Source organism: Suricata suricatta, chromosome 1 (genome assembly GCF_006229205.1).
Source record: "Suricata suricatta isolate VVHF042 chromosome 1, meerkat_22Aug2017_6uvM2_HiC, whole genome shotgun sequence".
NCBI lineage: Eukaryota > Metazoa > Chordata > Mammalia > Carnivora > Herpestidae > Suricata > Suricata suricatta.
Window position 1 is genome coordinate 65,083,019 of NC_043700.1, and position 12,315 is coordinate 65,095,333.

Genomic DNA, 12,315 nt, shown 5'->3' on the forward strand with positions numbered 1-12,315 from the left:
AGCTTAAGAGCAATTTATTTTTCAATTTCTGAAAACTGGAAGTTCAGATTCTTTGTCCACTTTTTTAAGGATGTTGGTCTTATTTATTTGCAGAAGTTCTTTGTACATTATGGAAATGAATACCTAGTCTGTCATATCTATTAGAATAAAAATTTCCCAGTTTGTCATTTGTGTTTGACTTCATTTATGGTGGGCAAAATTTTTAAAAATTGGAAGTTTAATTCTTTAATATTTCCTTTTTTGGGTTCTGAGTATAGTGCCATACCATAAAAGAACATACAATATCTCTCACCTGAGATAATTTTTTTTAACCGTACTTTCCCCCGAAACAGTTAAATCTTTTATCCATCTGGAATTCCTTTGGATACAGGATGTGAGATACACTTCCAATTTTATTGTTTTTCCAGATAGCCACCCATTTTGCCCCAACACCATTTATTGAATGCTGTTTTCTCCATTGACATTAAATGCCACTCAGGAGATTCTCAGGCAAACTTTAATGGCTGTGAGCTCCGGTTGATGTAACAGAGTTTTCTCTTTGTGAAACCTCTGCTGGCCGGCAGAGAGACCTCAAACTCGCCATGAGCGCCGCAAACAGGTCAAACCTGTCACATCCTGAAAGCCCACACCCAGTAAATGCGTACATAATGTGTTCAAATTATAGCTTTAAATGTTGTGAGCATATGATTCTCATATCATTAGTTCCTCCATCCCATGCACATTCTCTCCAATAATGGCAAAAGATGGCAGGAAATAGCCACATGGTTTTTGGTTGTTTAATATGTGGGAAAAATCAGAACTTAATCATATTTGCAAATCACTTTGAACTATGGAGAAGAAAAGTGCTATTGTAACTCTCATGTTAACCTTTTATACGTCAAGTGTATTGTTGTAACATCAGCATTCCGGGCTTAATGAAGTTTTATTTCAATTAGTATAAATTTATCTCTGTGTGTTCAATTAGCTATGAAACCAGGTCACTTGATGAGGGCTGAAATTTTGAGGAATGGAATGAAACTTTTCAGAATTGATGATATCATATCAGACCATTAAAGCTGTTTCACCTGGTATCTATCTATCATGATGTTTCTTAAACTAGAACACACATTTATTGTTCAGTGATAGTTATACTGATAATGCTGACACTAATACTGCGAAATACTGTTATAGCTTTTGAATTAAGTGCTTGAATCATTAAAACTAATTATAAGTAATATAATTTAAATTTCAGGGCACCTGGGTGGCTCAGTCAGTTAAGCGATCGGCTTTGGCTCAGGTCATGATCTTATGGTTCATGAGTTTGAGGCCCACATCGGACTCTCTATACTCTAGCTCTCTCTCTCTCTCTCTCAAAAAAATAAACATTAGGGGCGCCTGGGTGTCTCAGTCCGTTAAGCATCTGGCTTCGGCTCAGGTCATGATCTCATGGTTCATGGGTTCAAGCCTCGTGTCGTGCTCTGTGATGACAGCTAGCTTAGAGCCCGGAGCCTGTCTTAGGGTTCTGTGTCTCCTTCTCTCTCTGACCCTCCCCTGCTCACACTGTCTCTCTCTCAAAAATAAATAAAACATTAGAAAAAAATTTTTAATAAACATTAAAAAATAATATAAGTTTCATGGCTATTGGGCTGTGTTTCTCAATGGAAAATCTGTATGACATAATAATTAGGGATTTTGTTCAAAATGTAGACAGGGTGAGTTTCTTGATTCTTCCACCTTTAATTGAAGTAATTTGAATAAGTAACCTAATTTCTGTAAGCCCTAATTTCCTCATATATAAAATGGCAAGGATAATAGTACTTAACTGTTATAAGGATTTATAAGAAAATCCACTTTAACCCTAAATTGGTTAAATTGCCTCCCTATCTGATTGGCAAAGATAAAAAGGTTTAATCATAAATTGGGTGGTGTGAGTTTGAGGGAGACAGGTACTCTCATATATTGCTTGAATAAGTGTAATTAGGTACAACCGCCTAAAAAAATGGCTATCAAAATCACAAATGCAAGTATATACCTTTGACGAACTGGAATTTATCAAGCAGATGTACTATTTATTTATTTATTTTTATTAAAATTTTTTAAAATATTTATTTTTAAGAGAGAGACAGAGTGCAGGCAGGCGAGGGGCAGAGAAAGAGAGAGAGAGAAAATCTGTAGCAGGCTCCAAGTGGTCAGCCCACAAACCATGAGATCATGACCTGAGGCTGAAGTTGGATGCTTAACCAACTGAGCCACCCAGGCGCCCCTTTGTTATTTGTTTAAATTTAAATCCAAGTTAGTTAACATATAGTATAAAAATGATTTCAGGAATAGAATTTAGTGATTCATCACTTACATACACACATCACTCATCCCAACAAGTGTCCTCCTTAGTGTCCCTTGCCCATATAGCTCAATCTCCCACCCAACACCCCTTCAGCAACCTTCAGTTTGTTCTCTGTATTTAAGATTCTCTTATGGTTTGCCTTCCTCTCTGTTTTTATATTATTTTTGCTTCCCTTTCCCTTATGTTCATCTGTTTTGTATCTTAAATTCCACATGAAGGAAGTCATATGGTTTTTGTCTTTCTCTGACTTATTTTGCTTAGCATAATACACTAGTTCCATCCACGTTGTTGCAAATGGAAAGATTGCATTCTTTTTGATGGCTGAGTAATATTCCACTGTATGTGTATGTATATATATATATGTATATGTATATATATACCACATCTTTATCCATTCATCAGTAGATGGACAAATTTGGACTCTTTCGTACTTTGGCTACTGTTGGTAGTGCTGTTAAAAACATTGGGGTGCATGTGCCCCTTAGAAACAGCATCCCTGTTCAAGCAGATATGCTTTTAAATGAACAAATTAATAACCATACGCTGATATTTACTGCAGTACTGTTATAGTAAGAAAAGAGTGGAAACAATCTAAATTTCCATCTACAAAGGACTGTTTTTGGACTCATGCAATCAAATACCATGCTGTAAAAATCTGAACAAGGAAATGGAGCATTTTGGGGGCTGATCCATTAAGCATCTGACTTCGGTTCAGGTCAGGATCTCACAGTTCATAAGTTTGAGGCCCGTGTTGGGCTCTGTGCTGACAGCTCGGAGCCTGGAGCCTGCTTCAGATTCCGTGTCTCCCTCTCTCTCTGCCCTTCTCCCACTCATGTGCTCTCTTCTCTCTCTTTCAAAAATAAACAAATATTAAAAAAAAAAGAATAAGGAAATTTTTTTGTTTATTCATTTATTATTTATAAGAGAGAGAGAGAGAGAGCTCACGAGAGAGCAAGCACAAGCTGGGGAGGGGCAGAGAGAGGGAGACACAGATTCTGAAGCTGGCTCCAGGCTATGAAGGGTCAGCACAGAGCGTGTTGTGGGGCTCGAACTCACAAACTGAAAACTGCAAGATCGTGACCTGAGTCAAAGTCCGACACTTAACCAACTGAACCACCCATGTGCCCCAAACAAGGAAATACTTTTATTATTGATGGGATGTTACCCAAATATATTATTGGTAATCAGAAGAAGCAATGTGTATAAACAGGTGATGGAAAGTACAACATATACATATATATATTTGCTCATATAATCACAGAAATGCTCAAGAAAAACACTCAGAAAATGGTAGCACTGATTTCCTCTAAAGCTAGAATTTCCTGGGAGAAATTGTGTAAGAATTTCTTGAATGTCCCATAAACTTTTCACCATATATCGTTTTCATCCTTTGATTATACTCTGTGAATGTGTAACTTACTTTTAAAAAATAAATCAATATTGGGCACCTGCCTAGCTCAGTGGGCAGAGAACACAAAGCTTGGTCTTGGGGTTGTAAGTTCAAGCCCCACGTTGGGTGTTAGTGATTACCTAAAAAAAGAATTTTTAAATCTTTAAAAAAATTTTTTAAATCATAAAAATAAACCAATATAGGGAAGCCTGGCTGGTTCAGTTGGCAGAGCATGCAACTCTTGACTTCAGGGTTGTAAGTTTGAATTAAAAATAATATCTTAAAATTTTTTAAAATGTTTTATTTATTTTGATACAGAGAGAGACAGAGCATGAGAGGGGGAGGTGCAGAGAGAGAAGGAGACACAGAACCGGAAACAGGCTCCAGGTTCTGAGCTAGCTGTTAGCACAGAGCCTGACGCGGGGCTCGAACCCACAAACGTGAGATCTGACCTGAGCCGAAGTCGGAGGCTTAACCAACTGAGCCACCCAGGCGCCCCAAAAATAATATCTTAAAAAAAATCAATATAAAGTATATAGAAATCTCATCACACATAGTAAGCATGCAATACATATTGGCATTTATATATATAAAAATCCAAATTCATTGTAATTATTTTGCAGTGAAATATGATATCCAGAAAATTTTAAAAAATCAGCTGTTTAAAAATCTAAATGCTACAAGTGTTATATGAGTAATTTTGAACAAGAAAATTAGTCTTTTTTAAAATTAATTAATTAATTAATTAATTTTTAATTGAGACAGAAACAGAGCATGAGTGGGGGAGGGAAAGTGAGAGAGGGAGACACAGAATCTGAAGCAGGCTCCAGGCTCTGAGCTGTCAGCATAGAGCCCAATGTGGGGCTCCAACCCATGGGCTGTGAGATCACGACCTGAGACAAAGTCGGATACTTAGCGGACTTAGCTACCAAGGCGCCCCAGAAAACTGGTCTTAATATAAATTGTAAAGACATTTCTTTTAGTCCATGACGTCTTATGATTTGGGTCTGTTATCATTTACATTTCTCATAAAGGTATTAAAATATAGGTAATTTGAAAAATCTACTAATGCAATGAACATGATTAGAAGGAAAAGTTTTCTGTATACAAATGCAAATGTCTCTTGTTAGTCATTGTGCAATTGAAGTTTTGATAGATAAGAGGTGTCAATTAAAACATTACTAGATTTTTAAAGAGAATTTTATTTTTTAAATATTTTTGAAATAGAGCGAGACAGCAAGAGCAAGAGTGAGAGAGCTTGAGCAGGGGAGGGTCAGAGAGAAAGAAAGACCCATAATCCAAAACAGGATCTAGGCTCTGAGCTGTCAGCACAGAGCCCGATGCAGGGATTGAATCCACAAACTATGAGATCATGACCTGAGCCGAGGTTGGCTGCTTAACCAACTAGATTTTGACGAAGAAATAAAATACTGAGAATGCTTTAGAATCATTTCTTTATTTATAACTGAGTTTGCTTATAGTTCTGAGTTTTGAGTAAATTTGGATGAATTAAGAACAAATAATTCTTTTTCTATTTTACTTGTATGCATTTAGACGATCAGGCTGCCCTACCTTCTTTCTCAATAAACTGTGCTCCTAGGTTTTTCACTCTTATCAGATATTCTACTATTAACATCTTGTTCTCTCCAGACTTTGGTGATAATACTTTCTCTGGTTTTTAACTTCTTAGATATTGTTTTTAAGCTATGCTATAGATATATCATATTATCATGTATCCCTCTATACTCTAATCTCACAACCTCATAAAGTATTTTCCAGAATGTCAGAAGACTTAGATCATATGGCATGTTGCCTATGAAGTTGTTAGAGACCTCCAAAGCTGGATCTCCTAGTTTTTTCCACAGTGTCTTGAATCTACCTCTATACTATACAAATACTATTAATAATCTATCTCTTTTGGCAAACAGTGAACTCCTGTAAAACAGTAACTATTTTTCATCCTTATAACTCTGTGCCAGGCCTGGCAAGTATTAATTACTCAATGATGTCTGCTAAATAAAGACCATTTTTTTCCAGTACATGTTACACTACTAATGAAAGTACATCAGCTAATGTTATCACTTTTTAGTGTTTTATTAAATATAAACGCAAATCAAATGATTAGAGTTCTTATAGAGCATGTCTTTAAAAATATGAATACAGAAGAATTGTTTTCCTAGATAAAATTCCAGTTTAATAGTGTAATAAATAATTGTGTTCTAAATTCCCCATTTTAAGCTTCAAAGATTCATTATTATAACTGAGTGCACAGCCTCCCTCCAGCTGTTTGGTCCAATGATTACTTCTAGGGGAATATTCAAGAAGCAACTCAATCTGTTGGCTATTTCTTTCTCAAAAGCAACAATTCATATCACTAATAATAAAACCAAAGTTGTTAGCTTTGGCAGATGTTCCCAAACATCTAGATAGACTAATAGAGAAATGTTTTTTTCTGACCTAGGGGGCATGTTTTATGGTCTGCAGTGGAAGCACCAGAACTCTGACAGTTTGGCCTGGAGGCACGTTCTTTAGCCTCTCAGCCAGTTCCTCCTTCTGTGAAATGGGATTGAAACACCAGCCTCACTCAGTTTTTTAGCCAAGGTTGTCTGTTTTTTGATGATGCTTTGTAGTACAGCTTTCTGGGGCTCCCAACAGAGGTCCGGAATCTAAATAGATCCACTGTTGCAAATTGAGAAAAGTCATAATCCCCTCTGAAATATTCCTCCTTAACAAGGTGAGATATTCTTTCTGTGGGCAAAAATAAAAACTCATTTCTTTGCTGCCCACTGGTTTGGTACCCAGGGCACTTAAATTCCTCTTCAATAAATAGCACAGAAATCTTTCATTTCACATTGTCAGAAGTGATTTCAATGATGTATCTACAAGGCAGAGACTATTAAAAGCTTAGCTGATAACAAGTGAAAATCAGCTGGAGTTGCATAAGGAGCATAAAATAACCATGAAGTCCTATGACCTCACTAAATATATTCATCCTTCAAATTTGAGTTCTAGAAATCTGTACACCTGGATAGACAGCACTATTCTGGCCACCTGTAAAAATGACTTAACAATATGTTCATTTGCATTTTTGTTTGAGGGTCAATAAAAGAAAAGACCTGGGAGAGTAGTACATTCGTGTATTCGGGATTATCAGGAACACTATCCATCATGTTATCTAATGCTCCTCTTTTAAATTAGGGAGAAACTAGAAATGGCAGACCCATTGATAACTATTTCCTTTACATTTGAAAGGTTCTGAACAGGAGGGAGGTGGATTTGAGAGACTGCATTTGAAAGACAAGAAGGAAAATAGACAAATTGTGATAATGAACATTACTGGGTACCTACTGTGTGTCAAATGCCTTTAAGTAATTCTAGCCTATGGTACCTTTAAACAAAACAGGAAAGGGGTACCTGCATAGATTAGTCAGTTAAGTGTCTGTTTCTTGATATCAGCTCAGGTCTTTTTTTTTTTTAATGTTTATTTTTGACAGAGAGACAGAGTAAGAGCAGGGGACAGGCAGGGAGAGAGGCAGGCAGAGAGGGAGGCCCATAATCCAAAAAGGCTCCAGGCTCTGAGCTGTCAGCACAAAGCCTGATGCAGGGCTCGAACCCACAACTGTGAGATCATGAAGTGAGCTGAAGTCCGATGCCTACCCGACTGAGCTGCCCAGGTGCCCCTATCAGCTCAGGTCTTTTTTTTTTTATTTTTTTTTACTGTTTTTATTTATTTCTGATACAGAGAGAGACAGAGCATGAGAGGGGGAGGGGCAGAGAGAGGAGACACAGAACCGGAAGCAGGCTCCAGGCTCTGAGCTAGCTGTCAGCACAGAGCCTGACGCGGGGCTCGAACCCACGAAAGTGAGATCTGACCTGAGCCCCAGCCGGAGGCTTAACCGACTGAGCCACCTAGGCACCCCTCAGCTCAGGTCTTAATCTCACGGTTGGTGAGTGGGAGCCCTGCATAGAGCTCTGTGCTAATAGTGCAGAGCCTTCTTAGGATCCTCTGTCCCTCTCTCTCTGCTCCTCCCCCACCAACCTCCCATAGCAAAGGATGTAATTTGAGTGTGGGGATTTTAGCTGAGAGTTCAGGTTTGAACACAGCAACTTTGGTAGAACAGAATATAGGAAAGAGGACTCAAAAACTTCCATGTGCCAGGGGCACCTGGGTGGCTCAGTCAGTTAAGCACCTGACACTGAATTCAGCTCAGGTCATGATTTCACGGTTTGTGAGTCTGAGCCCCAAGTTGGGTTCTGCACCTAACAGTGTGGAGCCTGCTTGCGATTCTCTCTCTCTCTTTCTCTGCCTGTCCCTCCTCCTCTCTTTCTATCTCTCTCAAAATAAATAAATAAACTTAAAAAAAAACTTTCCATGTACCAACTCATCTTTTTAACGAACTATAGAAATGATCCCTGAAAGTATAGTCTTCCAACTCATCTTTTTAAACTTCAAACTGTTACCACCAGTAATCGGTACTTATTTTGAGTGTTGGCATTGACATTAGGATACAGAAGATAACTTATAAGATATGTAAAAGCATCTGGCACACACTTCGTATTCAGTAATGTCGCTTTTACTTTTAATTCCCACAAACCAAACTGCCGAAGGAACTGGATCTTACTGTGGAGAAAAATTCTTCTTTCAAAGATGTTTATAGGTCTATAGTAATTCTATATTGTATTTATCATTTTCAGCAAGTTTAAGGACATTAAAAATAGTATTAAGATTATTCAGAATAAATGTCAATATTATGCATTTAAGGCATTAATAAACCCAAATTATTTCATTAGAGATGATATTGATTAATATCTCAGCAAAGCCACTAATGACCTCCATGTCACTAAATTCAGTGGATGTTTATCAGTCCATTTTTACTTAACCTTCCAGGTTTACCAGTCACCTTGTTTTTCACTCTCTCCTTGAAACACTCTTTCCTTGGATTCCATGATACAACATTCTCTTGCTGGTCTGTCTTCCTACTTTTCTTTTCTGTCTCCATTACAGACACATCTTTCTCTCCTTGGCCTTCAACACCTGCAGTTCTTCAAGGCCCTGTCCTAGGACCTCTTCTTTACTTACTCCCTACTGTCTTCTTCCAGCAATCACACCTGTCCTCATGAAATTATCATCTGTATACTAAGGTTACCTAAATTTCTATCTCTTAGACTTCTGTTATATATTCAATTAACCACTCAACATCTCTACTTGAATGTCTCAAAGGCACCTGAAACTCAACAAGTCCAAATCCAAACTTATGGTATTCCACTCAAATTATTATCTTCCAGTGTCCCCATCCCAGTAAGTAGTCTTGCCACCCATCTACTTGTGTATTCCAGAAAGCCAGATGTCATCCTCCATCCATTCTTCTGGGTCACATCCCATATCCAATCTATTGGAAGAGATGATTTTATACACACTCCCCATATGTCTTTCTCATCCATCAGTTTTCATCCATCTTTACTATCATCACTTCAGTATAAACGAGATTCTTGTCTCATCACTAGTAACTGCCTCACTGCCCTCCTTACATCCGTTATGACTCCCTTTGACTTTGTTCTCCATTTTAGATCCAAAATAATCTTCCAAAAATGCAAATCTTTTAACGCTAACCCTATGAAAAATCCTACACTGGCTTACTTAACATCACAAAATTCTGCCAATCAATATAACTTATCACACCCTCTCTATAAACTCTTGTACTTAGTGTAACCCTTCTGTCAGAGCCATCAGGATTTGTTACATCCATATCTCCTATTAGTTCCTTTGCCTTCAATCTCTGCTTCAAATTAGGGAAATTCATGGAGATCCAGTAGATTGGCACCAACTCTCCAACCTCCGTACAAAGTGATTAGGAGAAAATTTAATTATTGCTCTCATTTTCTATGGAAAAATGCTTCTTCTCACCTCACATTCTATAGATATAGAATATCTTTTAGGAGGCAGAGAAGCCTAATCCATTTTAGGATGCCAGATCAAAGCTAGGTTATGTAAGGATAAGACAAGTCCAATGTTAATGCCATGAGGGGCTCATGGATCATTTACATATCATGGTATTTCTTACGCAATATCTAAACCTTCTATATTTAAAGATAGATCACCAGGTTCTATCTTTCTAGTACATAGGAAAGTGGCTTTGGAATCATACCAAGCAACTTTCTTAACCTCTCCACCACTTATCAGTCTGATAGGTAAAATAGGAAAATAAAACTACTACCTCTGACACAGAGTTATTTTTAGGATTAACTAACATAAAGTATGTAAAACACTTCGTAGAGAGCCTGGCACATAGCAATGATCAATAGGATCTAGTTATTATTATTTGTGCTTGTGATAGTCACAAAATCCATTTTAAGGATGTCCTTTTAGATTAAGGTATATTTTTTTCCTTGGAGGAAAGGAATACAAAAGGAGTTTTAAAAAATTATTTATTTATTTATTTTGAGAGAGAGAGAGAGAGAGAGAGAGAGCAAGAGCTGGAGAAGGGCAGAGAAAGAGGTAGAGAGAGAATCCCACTGATGGTGCAGAGCCCAATGTGGGGCTTGAACTCATGAACTGTGAGATCATGACCTGAGCTGAGGTTGGACGCTTAGCCGACTGAGTCACCCAGGTGCCTCAGGAATACTAAGGATTTGAACAGTGGCTTTGTGGTTCAAATCATTGTATCATTGATTTTGTTCTGTCAGATAAATAGTTCACAAGTGAAAATAGTTAAAATTAACCTTATTACTCCTCAGAAAAGGAATACACACAAACCCTCTCTTACCTAGTGTTATTGTGAACCAATATCCAATATCCTTTTTTGATCATATCACTTCCAGCTCCTAGAAGATTTTTATTATTTTGGGAGTTCTCAGGCAAAGTCCAGTGCACTATTTCTGTCTGTGGGATGATTGCTGCTGCTGGCAGAGACTCTACTGTCCCCTGGTGGCATCTGCTGTCTTCCATGGGTTCAACGGTCTAGCTCAGAAATATTACAATTATTCTTAGTCATAAATTTTAGCAGGTAGAGCTTGAGAATTGCTTTTCCATTCTGATCTGTCTGAGTAGGGATCCTTGGTTAGGACTCTCTCCCTCACATTGTATCTCATCAACACCAAGCCTCCTTTAGAAGCAGAATCATTTGTCTCCTTTAAGAATTACATATTAGCCTCTTGGAGTTCAGATTTGCTGTTGGAGCCTTACTCTCAACAGGTAGAGTCCTGAAACTTTCTCCCCAAACTCTGGTGCCTTTTCTGACATCTTACCTTTGAGAAGAGGTTGAGTGTTATTTCAAACTTGTCTGGCTTCTAGTTAGAATCTCAATGATCCACAGTCTATGCCCATATAAAGGTATGAACTCAGATGTGTGTGCAACTCAAGTTTTTCTTTATCACACACCGTGAATTAAAATTGAATCACCTATTCCAAAGTGTTGATAATGCCATAATCTTTGGCAACTTCTGGTATCTTACTTTTTCCTCTGTGGGTTGGATCTAAACTTGATAATGTCCAGTGTTACAGCAAGTTTTGGGGTTGGGAAGCTCTGGCTCTCAATATTATCTGTGTACATAGGCATCCAATGAGAAAATAAACATCATGCCTCAGTTATCAGTTCTCCTCGGCCTCTACCTAGTTCAGAGTTCCCTTCTGCAAGCTCCCTTCAAGTGTGGAGGCCTTCTTTCCTCTTCTATGGCACACTTAGGAATACAGGGATATTGTTTTCCTCCCACTCCAAGTTAGGGCATAGGAAATCTTTGGGAGTCTCTTTAGTTACCATCTACTTAACCACATCATTAATCCATATTCTCTCTGGGGCCTGCTGCCTTCCTGGGGCTTATTTGGGAATCCAGGCACATATTTCCTCTGCTCTGAGATCTCATAAACCCATCTATGGAGGTTTGCTGGACTTCCCAGGGATGTGACTGGGGAACATGGTTCAGAGACTTCTCATCTCTGAGACGATGGAAATCTGCTTCACCATTGCCTTCCCTCTTACTCTCCATCAATAGCCCGTCATTCTCCAGGATAGGTGATGGGTTTGTTTATTTGAGTTTTACTACTATATATATATAGTAGTATATATATATATATTTGCAAGTGAAAAGCCATGCTCTTACAAGAGATCTTTTGTCCAAATCTCTTGCTATGTCAGGAGTCTTTTTTTGTTCCTGTAAAGCCAAGACTTTTATTTATTTATTTATTTATTTATTTATTTATTTTAAATAGTTTATTGTCAAATTGGTTTCCATACATTAAAAAAAAATTTTTTGAAATAGTTTATAAGCCAAGACTTTTCTAACTCCAAAGCCCGGAAAACTGTTTGCTCCCTCTGTTTTCTTTGCTGTCATATATTTCTCCTAAAGCAACAAGCACATAGCATAGCTGCTTGTTTGGGTGGAGTAATGGCAAAGAGATTGGAAAGGAGAATATTGTATGGGGGATGCGATCTATAATATTATCCTACCACACTTAGGAGGAACAGACAGAAATAATAATAGAACTCTTAGAGCCAATATTCATCTCTCTATTCAGATGAAATTAGGTCCTCAGCACTAAGAAATAGTGCATGCTCCTTGCTCTTTCTTTCTGCACACAGGCAAGATTTCAGAACTCTGAAGCCCT